Source organism: Triticum aestivum, chromosome 1B, assembly GCF_018294505.1.
Source record: "Triticum aestivum cultivar Chinese Spring chromosome 1B, IWGSC CS RefSeq v2.1, whole genome shotgun sequence".
Lineage (NCBI taxonomy): Eukaryota > Viridiplantae > Streptophyta > Magnoliopsida > Poales > Poaceae > Triticum > Triticum aestivum.
This window is the reverse complement of record NC_057795.1, coordinates 52,106,624-52,118,850: the sequence shown is the minus strand read 5'-3', so window position 1 is coordinate 52,118,850 and position 12,227 is coordinate 52,106,624. Positions and strand designations below refer to the sequence as shown.

General features: G+C 41.9%; 1 long non-coding RNA gene across 1 annotated transcript; it reads right to left on the bottom strand.

Moving 5' to 3' along the window:
- Positions 1-3,807: 3,807 nt before the first annotated feature.
- On the bottom strand, positions 3,808-5,942 carry LOC123086240 (uncharacterized). The gene is made up of 3 exons (XR_006440745.1): positions 5,643-5,942; positions 5,319-5,373; positions 3,808-5,188 (listed from the first exon to the last, which is right to left on the bottom strand). It is a non-coding gene; the product is annotated as an uncharacterized lncRNA (long non-coding RNA).
- Positions 5,943-12,227: the final 6,285 nt, after the last annotated feature.

Here is a 12,227-nt window from a genome sequence, read left to right as displayed (position 1 = left end):
TGTGTTTGTCAAATTTTAGTTACAAGTTGATCGCGTGGCATGCTGCTGTCTTCGGCTGGTTGTAGTGGAGAGTATCATGTATTAGTGTCATGCATATGATACTAGTGTATGATACTACAGCCGTAATGCCTAGTATCACATGTTGGTATGATAGATAACTATATTTATTATCATGCATGACACAAAGTAGCACGTCATTTAATATGATACGGTATCATTATATGATACTCAACCATCTCTTTCTTCATTTAATTCTATGCCACCTCATCAACATTGCTTTGATATACATGATACTATCTCTGTCCTGGTTTATAGGTCCCCTTTATAGTTTGTGCCAAATTTTGACTAAAGGTTTAACTAACAAAATGTTAATGCATGCCAGGAAAAATTATCTTATTGAATTTGTATTTGAACATAGTTTTCAAAAATATAATGTTTAGTGACATGCATAAATATTTTATTAATTTAACCTATAATCAAAATTTGGCACGAAATACAATGAGGACCAATAAACCCGGACAAAGGTAGTCCCATTACGGGCAGCCTTCTATAACGGTCGTACATGTTAATCCATCACAAAATCTAGCCCCGCCTATCAGCTTCTTTTCTCGTGTGTCACGCGCCCTGTCCTACATGCATGTTCTTTTTTTTTTTTGGCACCGTCCGAGTACATGCATGTGTCGATGTGCGCCCCTCCCTACGTACATGTGTGCGCCTAGTATGACCGGGTGAACTACTCATGTATCAAATTTGGGTCACAGCTTGCTGCGCGTCACCTGACATTAGAATGTTTCTTTTCTCGACAAACTTTCAATCTATTCATCTTCATTCATGACAGTAAAAAATAACAGAGATAATAAAAATTATAATCATGTTCGTGGACCACCTAGCGATGATTACAAGCAATGGAGCGAGTCGAAAACGCGCCGCCGTCATCACCCCTCCCTCATCAGATCCGGGCAAACCTTGTTGTGGCAGACAGTCGGGAAGTTGCCGTGCTATGAGCAACTCCACGTGGCGACCCATTTCGTCAGCGCGCGTCCGTTTGGGCCGGTGTGGACAGAAAAGTCGGCCCAACACGCCGACCCAAACGACGCTCGTCCACTTTTCGTCTGCCTGCTGGCCAATTCCCGGCCCATTTTTAGCCGGATTTGCGTCGGCGTGGACACGCGACGGACGCGCACGGGCCCGCCTACCCCCCTGGCATGTTGGTCGGTGGCACATTGGCCATCCTCTCCCATTCCAACAACAAACCCTTGCCCGCCTCCTTCGTCGCCATCGTCTGATACGTCTCCGTCGTATCTATAATTTTTGATTGTTTCATGCCATTATTCTATAACATTCATATACTTTTGGCAATTGTTTTTACTATTTGTGTGACTAACATATTGATCCAGTGCACAGTGTCAATTTCTGTTTGTTGCATGTTTTTTGTTTCGCGGAATATCCATACACTAGTAGAAAAACACCTAATAGTCCCGGTTCGTAAGGGCCTTTAGTCCCGGTTCATGAACCGGGACTAATGGGTCGTTACTAATACCTCCACCCATTAGTCCCGGTTCAAACATGAACCAGGACCAATGTGCCTCCACGTGGCCCTGTGCGCCGAGCCCAGTCAGGGGGCCTTTGGTCCCGGTTGGTGGCACCAACCAGGATCAAAAGGCATCCACGCGTCAGCATTCCAGTGGCTGGGGTTTTTGTTTTTTTGAAAGGAGGAGGGTTGGGGGTTTTGGGGGGTTAATTTAGGTGTTTCATATATTGTATTAGCTAGCTAATTAATAGAGAGAAGTGTCCTCTCTTATGTCCGTGCTTGGTCGATGCTACGTACAATATACATAAGTGATCGAGAGAACCATTGAGTACAGAAGTTCGTCATGCATACCAAGAGAAGTGATCGATCGACCTCTCCTTCTCCGAGAGATTGGTCAAACAACAAGTTTTCGTATCATGTATCCGACGCTACTGGCTACATACATGTACAATATGTATAAGATCTCTTAATTACAATCCCCTAGCAATTGAAATCAATGTCCACATGGTATTCTTCGGCTTTATTGATGACGTGGTCAAGAAAGAATTTCGCCAATTCCTCTTGAATTGCTTTCATGCGATCTGGTTCTAGGAGTTCATTCTGCATCTGCCACGTCTAATTTGAAGAAGGGGGTTAACTAATACATATATATGAATGAAACTCAACAGAAATGATGGTGTAATAAAATGAAATTGTGAATATTATTGCTTACGCACTTCATATTGTCTTTTAGAGTAGCCCCGCTTGTTTTTCAAAGTCGCGTTGTGGATGAACTCGCACATGTAGTATCCACAGAAATCATTCCTTTGTTCCTGCCACAAGCACTTTACAAAAAATAGAGGTCAATCAAACTGATAATGAAGCATTATAAATGGCATTGATGAAAGTATAGCTATAGAATCAACAGGAGATGCGCGCAACTAGCTAGCCAGTAATACTTACTTTCGGGTATGTATATCGCAGCTCCTTCAGCAGTCCCGGAGCTTCTGCGGTGAACTGTTTCCAAACCCTGCAAGACAAAGAAAATAATTATTATTACTTGAGATATCAGGAAATGAACAAAAAGTTGCCGATATAGTGCGATAATGATCGATTAAACTTACTTATTGAGCAATTCAGTCATGTCTGCATAGGTTTCGGGATCTTTCCGTCTCGAGTCTAAGACGGTTACTAGTCCCCGCTCAAGCTTAATCTCTAGAAGAACATAGTGGTACCTGCGCACGCATGCATAACTCATCAATTACATTACTATAACCTCGCTCGAGTAATAAGGGAAACCAAATATGCACACGACAATAACACTCACTTGTCGTTGTAAGGAAAGAGTATGGTATCTTTGTTTTGATTTTTGATCAACGATCGTAGCAAGTTGTCCTCGATCTCTTTGACATGCTTTTTAACCAGAAATTCATCTATGATACTAGATCATTGATGGCGCGCGTTGCTGCGCCCGTCTATTTTGATGACAAATATTAAACATTGAACTTAGTATGTGGATACATTTATTTTCAAGTTAAATTGACTTTAGGTGGAATATACATTTGTTGTTAACCCATCTATTTTGTTTATTAAGGTGATTTTCTTGTTAATACATCATTGCTAGTTTTATAGTCATCAAATAATGGGCGTTGTCCATCACGGTCTGCATTGATCGCATCCCTTGGACAATGGAAAAATTCCGCTCCACTTTCCCTTGTTGAAGTGATTATTATAATTTGGAAAATAGGTTATTATGGTGGAGTAAAGGAGTTATAAACTCCTTGTTAAACTCTCACAAAACAACAATAATAATATACCATCTTCCTCTCTGATTCAGCATTAGTGTATTTTACCATAAAACGATTACTCCATTAGGCTATTTACATACATTTAATTTGTGATGTTATTTTCCTATTCCACATCCTTTCGGTGGACTGGCCATGGTGGCAGTGGTGTATTGAAGGGAATGACATTAAGCTATTAGAAGAACAGACATGGTATAATCATGCACAAATAGTCGTAAAGATTTATTTACATAGATATCCATAATCCACATAGAAGAGCGGAAAATTATTGTGCTATTGTAGCAGTAGTTGTCTTTTAGCAGTAGATAAGTATATGAATATGAATTTTACATACTTTTTAGAAGTGAACATATGAAATAATAAATAAATACTTTCTGTGTGCAGCTTGTATAACAAGGGGCAAATTCGTAGGAACATCCATCTGCAAATAAGACTGGCAACACAATGCAAGCTTAGATAATCATGGTATAGCTTGTTGTCTTAGGACACGGATTATGAATATCGTAGATGGTCCAGTACATAGTTATTCTGATGTATGCATAGATGGAATTCTAAATATATAAGGATAGCTTCCTTGAACTTTTCAGGTCTACTTAAGCCATCAATCTGTTTACACTTTACACATATTTTTTGAACACTGTAGGACTGAAATGACTCGAGGGGCCTGCAAAAGCAGAGTGAGCATTACATATATACTAACAGTTAATAAAAAAGATGAACAATTAAAGAAATGATTATTCTGTTTTACAAATTGATAAATATGCTAGTAATGCCAATTATTTAAATTAATAAAAGAGACAGACATATCAGTGAGATTATAATTATTGTATGTAAGTAGTTTGCCTTCTGTTGAGAAGTGGTCATGTGCTGTTGTAAAATAAGTTAGTCTTATTCATACGTTAAATCTCAACCAATGGGCAAAGCAAACTTCCAAGTCCCTAGGTTCACCATCAATCAGGTTCTCCCTCAAAGAATGAGACTTCCTCGGAATATGAAACGACACTGACAAATCAAGCATCGAACCAGTATAGCAGAATGTATCACAATGCATATATTACATCATGATAAACTTGTTAACTCAATCAGTTCTATCTAAATATCTCCTGACAATTTGTGACATGTTAGTATTATAGCAGCACGACAACTTTGTACAGAAAAGCTACCTCTAAACACCAAAATGTTCTAAGTCTGAAATAACTTTAGACAACAAAACAAGTAACTGGTTTATGTTGAAGTTCAGTTAGCATTTGGATGAAGCACATGACAGAAATAGACTATGTTGGATTATATTTGCATAAAGAGGTGAGGTGTGGCAGTCCTGCAAGTGAACTAATTGTCTGATCAGCAGCCATGGCAAATTGTGCATTGAAGAATTCACCAAGCAAAATATGAGAACCAGCCTCCATGATCTGTCTGAATCAAATAGTTGACCAGACCCAGGATTGACAAACCCCTGCACAAACTGAGTTTGGAAAGACATTAGCAAAAAAGAATTGCTGAGTGGAAGAGGGAATCGTAGGGGAAAGAGAAAATAAAGAAAGTTGGCAATACAACCGTGAAACATAGCTGCTACAGTAAGAGAAGGACGGGCAGAAGTTACATATTCAGGCGCATGAAGTCAAGCAGCTGCAGGTCAGGAAAATAACAATGTATATCTCCATTAAACGATACAGGCGAACGGCAACGCACATCAGTTGTCTTTAACACTTCCAAGAACTGATGATTCATCGCCTCTTTCAACCCGGCAGATCACCCAACAGCCATAGCCAGGGCTGCTTCGCTTCTCCCATGAAATCCAAGTGTACAGTTTTTGAGATGAGGCATAATTAAAGAGGAAACTGATACTGACATGTCCATTAGCCGACAAATTCAGCTGGAAGAACGAAAGAAACCAAGCAGTACATAGATCAAATTTCTACTTGGAAAGAAGCTGCAATAATTTCAAATTATAATTTAGGCAAAGAACACATCAGTATATGTAGACAACTATTGAGAATTGGAACCTGGGCATCAGCTTCTAGCCAAGCAGAGCGGGCTGAAATCTGTAACACGTCGAACCTGCGTTTGTTTTAAAGAAAGAACAGTAAGAATTCAGTGAGAGTAGAGGCAGCAAAGAGGGAGATTTGGAACGGCTGGAGACCTAAGCATCACCTATCACTTCTGTGCTAGAGAATAGATTGTGAAAATGAGCAGAGTCGAAAGGAACAGAGGCAAGGTTGGGATTTTATAGGCCCGCATGAATATACGGAAACATGAATACCCAATCCCGTCTGCGATAGGTCCCAATCAATCAATTGGCATGAATATGAATATGCGATGAAACTGACCTACCCGGAGCATCGATTGGAATTGATGGCTGATTAACCTCTCAATCAATCATCCTTCACGATTGAACTTCACGGCTGTTCATCGCCACACCCAATCCCGTCGCGCAACTCGCGTCTATGCAACTGAACGGACCGGGTCCGTCGCATCGGTGCAAACCCAGGGATCGACCGGATGGACTCGATCCCATCCCTGACCTCAGGTGGACGGACGCACACTGGCGGTCTTCGATGGATGGAACCGGCCACCCCTCTCTGCGGCTCGATTCCGGATGGATGCGCTCTCATTCCCCTCAGCCTCGATCGGGACTCGAGTAGGGTTCGCTAGTTTTTTCGGTTGGGTTCGCGAGTAAAGCAGACGCGGTCGCTCTCCCTCCTTGAATGGGCTGCCGGCTCGCCCAAGGCCCAATGCACCACAGGAGCTTGTTTCGGCCCCTGTAGCAGCAGCCCACAGGACAGCCGGGCCAGTTGGCACAGATTGCGGAACAGATCGCCACACGCACGAAATTAGACGGCCAAGAAGTCCCAGATCAGGAAAACGGACGGCCGAAAATGCAAATCACTGTGGGAGCTCGGTTAAGGTGCGGTTATTCAGTCCTTAATTTGTGTTAATGAACCCAATATCATAAATTTCTTGTTTTTTGCACTCGACGATCTTCAATCTGCATAATATATTGAGGATAATTAATTATAAATACATGCAATGAAAGAGCCGAGCTATATATAAAGACTTAATGACAGAAATAGTACTTACAGGCAGTAGCAAAAGACCATTAATTTATCGAGGGCCTTTTGATTGAAGAACGCGAAGAACTCATCAAATGGAACACACAACAGATCACTTGAAACGAGGTCGTGCTCCTCTTTAATGTTCAGATACAAACTATTCATCCCCTCAGACTCTCTGCAGGTTTTCATGTACCAACTATGGAATCTTCGCATCATTGTTGTCAGAGATTTTTCATCTTTGACGAGAGGCTTCCCGTACTCGTATCTGTGTTCGTCCACCTCCAAGAAATCAGGAAGTTGATCGTCAGGCAGGTAATCTTCAAGATTGCCATAACCGGCCACCGTCCCCGAAGCATTAGCGACGATGTTGCCGCTAGACACATTGAGCGGGGGGCACGATTGGTTTGCTTGTTCGCCAAGCTGGTCAATTTTTTTCGCAGCTGCTCGTTCTCTTGACCTTAGATGTCTGACAGTACTTCCCGACCGCTCCGCTTGGAGATATGTCTGTTTAGTAATTCGCTCATAGTTGGTTCTCGGCGGAGACTTTGCCGGTTTTCTCAGGGCATCGAGAGTGCGCTTTGCTTTCACCGGATCTACCTTCTCCTCCGGAGGTGGATGTCTCTTTGCTTTCACCCCTTCAAAGAACTCCTTCACGTGGGTCCGCACGATCATATCGTTTTCCTCCTCGGTCCTCTCGTACGGTAACTTCTCTAGAGGCTTGAGAGGTGGACCGTATCTGTATTGCCTCCCGCCTCTGGTTGTGCTGCTAGACGCCGGAGCAGACGGTGTTCGGGAACGTAGTAATTTCAAAAAATTTCCTACGCACACGCAAGATCATGGTGATGGCATAGCAACGAGAGAGGAGAGTATTGTCCACGTACCCTCGTAGATCGTAAGCGGAAGCGTTATGACAACGCGGTTGATGTAGTCGTACGTCTTCACGATCCGACCGATCCAAGTACCGAACGTACGGCACCTCCGAGTTCAGCACACGTTCAGCTTGATGACGATCTCCGGGCTCCGATCCAGCAAAGCGTCGGGGATGAGTTCCGTCAGCACGACGGTGTGGTGACGATGATGATGCTCTACCGGCGCAGGGCTTCGCCTAAACTCCGCGACGATATGACCGAGGTGGAATATGGTGGATGGGGGCACCGCACACGGCTAAGGAACGATCCGTAGATCAACTTGTGTCTCCTAGGGGTGCCCCCTTCCCCCGTATATAAAGGGGGAGAGGAGGAGGGGGCCGGCCAAGGGGAGAGGCGCGCCCTAGGGGGGGCAATCCTACTCCAGGTAGGTTTGCCCCCCCCCCTTTCCTATTAGGAGTAGGAGAGGGAAGGAAGAGAGGGGAGGGAAGAAGGAAAGGGGGGGCCGGCCCCCCTCCCAATTCAGATTGGGCTTGGGGGGGGGGCACGCCGCCTCCTTTGCTCCTTCTCCCTCCTTTCCACTAAGGCCCAATAAGGCCCATATACTTACCGGGGGGTTCCGGTAACCTCCCGGAGCTCCGGTATATTCCCAATCTCATCCGGAACCTTTCCGGTATCCAAATATATCCGTCCAATATATCAATCTTTATGTCTCGACCATTTCGAGACTCCTCGTCATGTCCGTGATCACATCCGGGACTCCGAACAAACTTCGGTACATCAAAACTTATAAACTCATAATAAAACTATCATCGTAACGTTAAGCGTACGGACCCTACGGGTTCGAGAACTATGTAGACATGACCTAGAACTATTCTCGGTCAATAACCAATAGCGGAACCTGGATGTCCATATTGGTTCCTACATATTCTACGAAGATCTTTATCGGTCAAACCGCATAACAACATACGTTGTTCCCTTTGTCATCGGTATGTTACTTGCCCGAGATTCGATCGTCGGTATCCAATACCTAGTTCAATCTCGTTACCAGCAAGTCTCTTTACTCGTTCCATAATACATCATTTCATAACTAGCTCATTAGTTACAATGCTTGCAAGGCTTCAGTGATGTGTATTACCAAGAGGGCCCAGAGATACCTCTCCGACAATCGGAGTGACAAAACCTAATCTCGAATTATGCCAACTCAACATATACCTTTGGAGACACCTGTAGAGCACCTTTATAATCACCCAGTTATGTTGTGACGTTTGGTAGCACACAAAGTGTTCCTCCGGTAAACGGGGGTTGCATAATCTCATAGTTACAGGAACATGTATAAGTCATGAAGAAAGCAATAGCGACATACTAAACGATCAAGTGCTAGGCTAACAGAATGGGTCATGTCAATCACATCATTCTCCTAATGATGTGATCCCATTAATCAAATGACAACACATGTCTATGGTTAGGAAACATAACCATCTTTGATTAATGAGCTAGTCAAGTAGAGGCATACTAGTGACTATATGTTTGTCTATGTATTCACACATGTATCATGTTTCCGGTTAATACAATTCTAGCATGAATAATAAACATTTATCATGATATAAGGAAATAAATAATAACTTTATTATTGCCTCTAGGGCATATTTCCTTCAGTCTCCCACTTGCACTAGAGTCAATAATCTAGTTCACATCGCCATGTGATTTAACACCAATATTCATATCTATATATGATTAACACCCATAGTTCACATTGTCATGTGACCAACACCCAAAGGGTTTAGTAGAGTCAATAATCTAGTTCACATCGCTATGTGATAAACACCCAAAGCGTACTAAGGTGTGATCATGTTTTGCTCGTGAGAGAAGCTTAGTTAACGGGTCTGTCATATTCAGAGCCGTATGTATTTTGCAAATATTCTATGTCTACAATGTTCTGCACGGAGCTACTCTGGCTAGTTGCTCCCAATATGTATCCAGATTGAGACTTAGAGTCATCTGGATCGGTGTAAAAGCTTGCACCGATGTAACACTTTACGATGGGCTCTTTTATCACCTCCATAATTGAGAAATATTTCCTTAGTTCTCACTAAGGATATTCTTGACCAATGTCCAGTGATCTACTCCTAGATCACTATTGTACTCCCTTGCCAAATTTAGAGCAAGGTATACAATAGGTCTGGTACATAGCATAACATACTTTATAGAACCTATGCTGAGGCATAGGGAATGACTTTCATTCTCTTTCTATTTTCTGCTGTGGTCGGGATTTGAGTCTTACTCAATTTCATACCTTTGCAACACAGGCAAGAACTCTTTCTTTGACTGTTCCATTTTGAACTACCTCAAAATCTTGTCAACGTATGTACTCATTGAAAATTTTATCAAGCGTCTTGATCTATCTCAATAGATCTTGATGCTCAATATGTAAGTAGCTTTGCCGAGGTCTTTCTTTGAAAAATCTCCTTTCAAACACTCATTTATGCTTTGCAGAATAATTCTACATTATTTCCGATCAACAATATGTCATTCACATATACTTATCAGAAATGTTGTAGTGCTCCCACTCACTTTCTTGTAAATACAGGCTTCACCGCAAGTCTGTATAAAACTATATGCTTTGATCAACTTATCAAAGCGTTTATTCCAACTCCGAGAGGCTTGCACCAGACCATAGATTGATCGCTGGAGCTTGCACACTTTGTTAGCTCCTTTAGGATCGACAAAACCTTCTGGTTGCATCATATACAACTCTTCTTCCAGAAATCCATTCAGGAATGCAATTTTGACATCCATTTGCCATATTTCATAATCATAAAATGCGGCAATTGCTAACATGATTCGGACAGACTTAAGCATCGCTACTGGTGAGAAGGTATCATCGTAGTCAACCCCTTGAACTTGTCAAAAACCTTTCGCAACAAGTCGAGCTTTATAGACAGTTACATTACCGTCAGCGTCAGTCTTCTTCTTAAAGATCCATTTATTCTCAATGGCTTGCCGATCATCGGGCAAGTCAACCAAAGTCCATACTTTGTTCTCATACATGGATCCCATCTTAGATTTCATGGCCTCTAGCCATTTTGCGGAATCTGGGCTCATTATCGCTTCCTCATAGTTCGCAGGTTCGTCATGGTCTAGTAACATAACTTCCAGAACAGGATTACCGTACCACTCTGATGCGGATTTTACTCTGGAAGACCTACGAGGTTCTGTAGTAACTTAATCTGAAGTTTCATGATCATCATCATTAACTTCCTCACTTATTGGTGTAGTAGTCACATGAACAGATTTCTGTGATGAACTACTTCCAAATAAGGGAGGAGGTACAGTTACCTCATCAAGTTCTACTTTCCTCCCACTCACTTCTTTCGAGAGAAACTCCTTCTCTAGAAAGGATCCATTCTTAGCAACGAATGTTTTGCCTTTGGACTTGTGATAGAAGGAGTACCCTTTGGGTATTCTATGAAGACGCACTTCTCCGGTTTGGGTTCGAGCTTATCAGGTTGAAAACCTTTTTCATATAAGCATCACAACTCCAAACTTTAAGAAACGACAGCTTAGGTTTACTGCTAAACCATAGTTCATACGGTGTTGTCTCAACGGATTTAGATGGTGCCCTTTTTTAAATGTGAATGCAGCTGTCTCTAATGCACAACCCCAAAACGATAGTGGAAAAACCGATAAGAGACATCATAGATCGCACCATATCCAATAAAGTGCGGTTACGACGTTCGGACACACCATAACGTTGTGGTGTTCCAGGTGGCATGAGTTGTGAAACTATTCCACATTGTTTTAATTGAAGACCAAACTCGTAACTCAAATATTCGTCTCCTTGATCAGATCGCAGAAAATTTATTTTCTTGTTATGATGATTTTTCCACTTCACTCTGAAATTCTTTGAACCTTTCAATTATTTCAGACTTATGTTTCATCAAGTAGATATACCCATATCTGCTCAAATCATCTTGTGAAGGTCAGAAAATAACGATACTTGCCACGAGCATCAACACTCATTGGATCGCATACATCGGTATGTATTATTTCCAATAAGTCAGTAGCTTGTTCCATTGTTCTGGAGAACGGAGTTTTAGTCATCTTGCCCAAAAGGTACGGTTCGCAAGCATCAAATGATTCATAACCAAGTGATTCCAAAAATCCATCTTTACGGAGTTTCTTCATGCGTTTTACACCGATATGACCCAAACGGCAGTGCCACAAACAAGTTGCACTATCATTATTAACTTTGCATCTTTTGGCATCAATATTATGAATATGTGTATCACAACGATCGAGATCCAACAAACTATTTTCATTGGGTGTATGACCATTGAAGGTTTTATTCATGTAAACAGAACAACAATTATTCTTTGACTTTAAATGAATAACCGTATCGCAATAAACATGATCAAATCATATTCATGTTCAACGCAAACGCCAAATAACATTTATTTAGGTTTAACACTAATCCCGAAGGTATATGGAGTGTGCGATGATGAACATATCAATCTTGGAACCACTTCCAATACACATCGTCACTTCACCCTCAACTAGTCTCTGTTTATTATGTGACTCCTGTTTCGAGTTACTAATCTTAGCAACCGAACAAGTATCAAAATACTCAGGGGCTACTATAAACACTAGTAAGGCACACATCAAACACCTGTGTATCAAATATACCTTTGCTCACTTTGCCATCCTTCTTATCCACCAAATATTTAGGGCATTTCCGCTTCCAGTGACCATTTCCTTGGCAGTGTAAGCACTCAGTTTCAGGCTTTGGTCCAGCTTTGGTCTTCTTCACGGGAGTGACAACTTGTTTGCCATTCTACTTGAAGTTTCCCTTTCTTTCCCTTTGCCCTTTTCTTGAAACTAGTGATCTTGTCAATCATCAACACTTGATGCTCTTTCTTGATTTCTACCTTCTTCGATTTCAACGTCACGAAGAGCTCGGGAATCGTTTTCGTCATCCCTTGCATTATAGTTC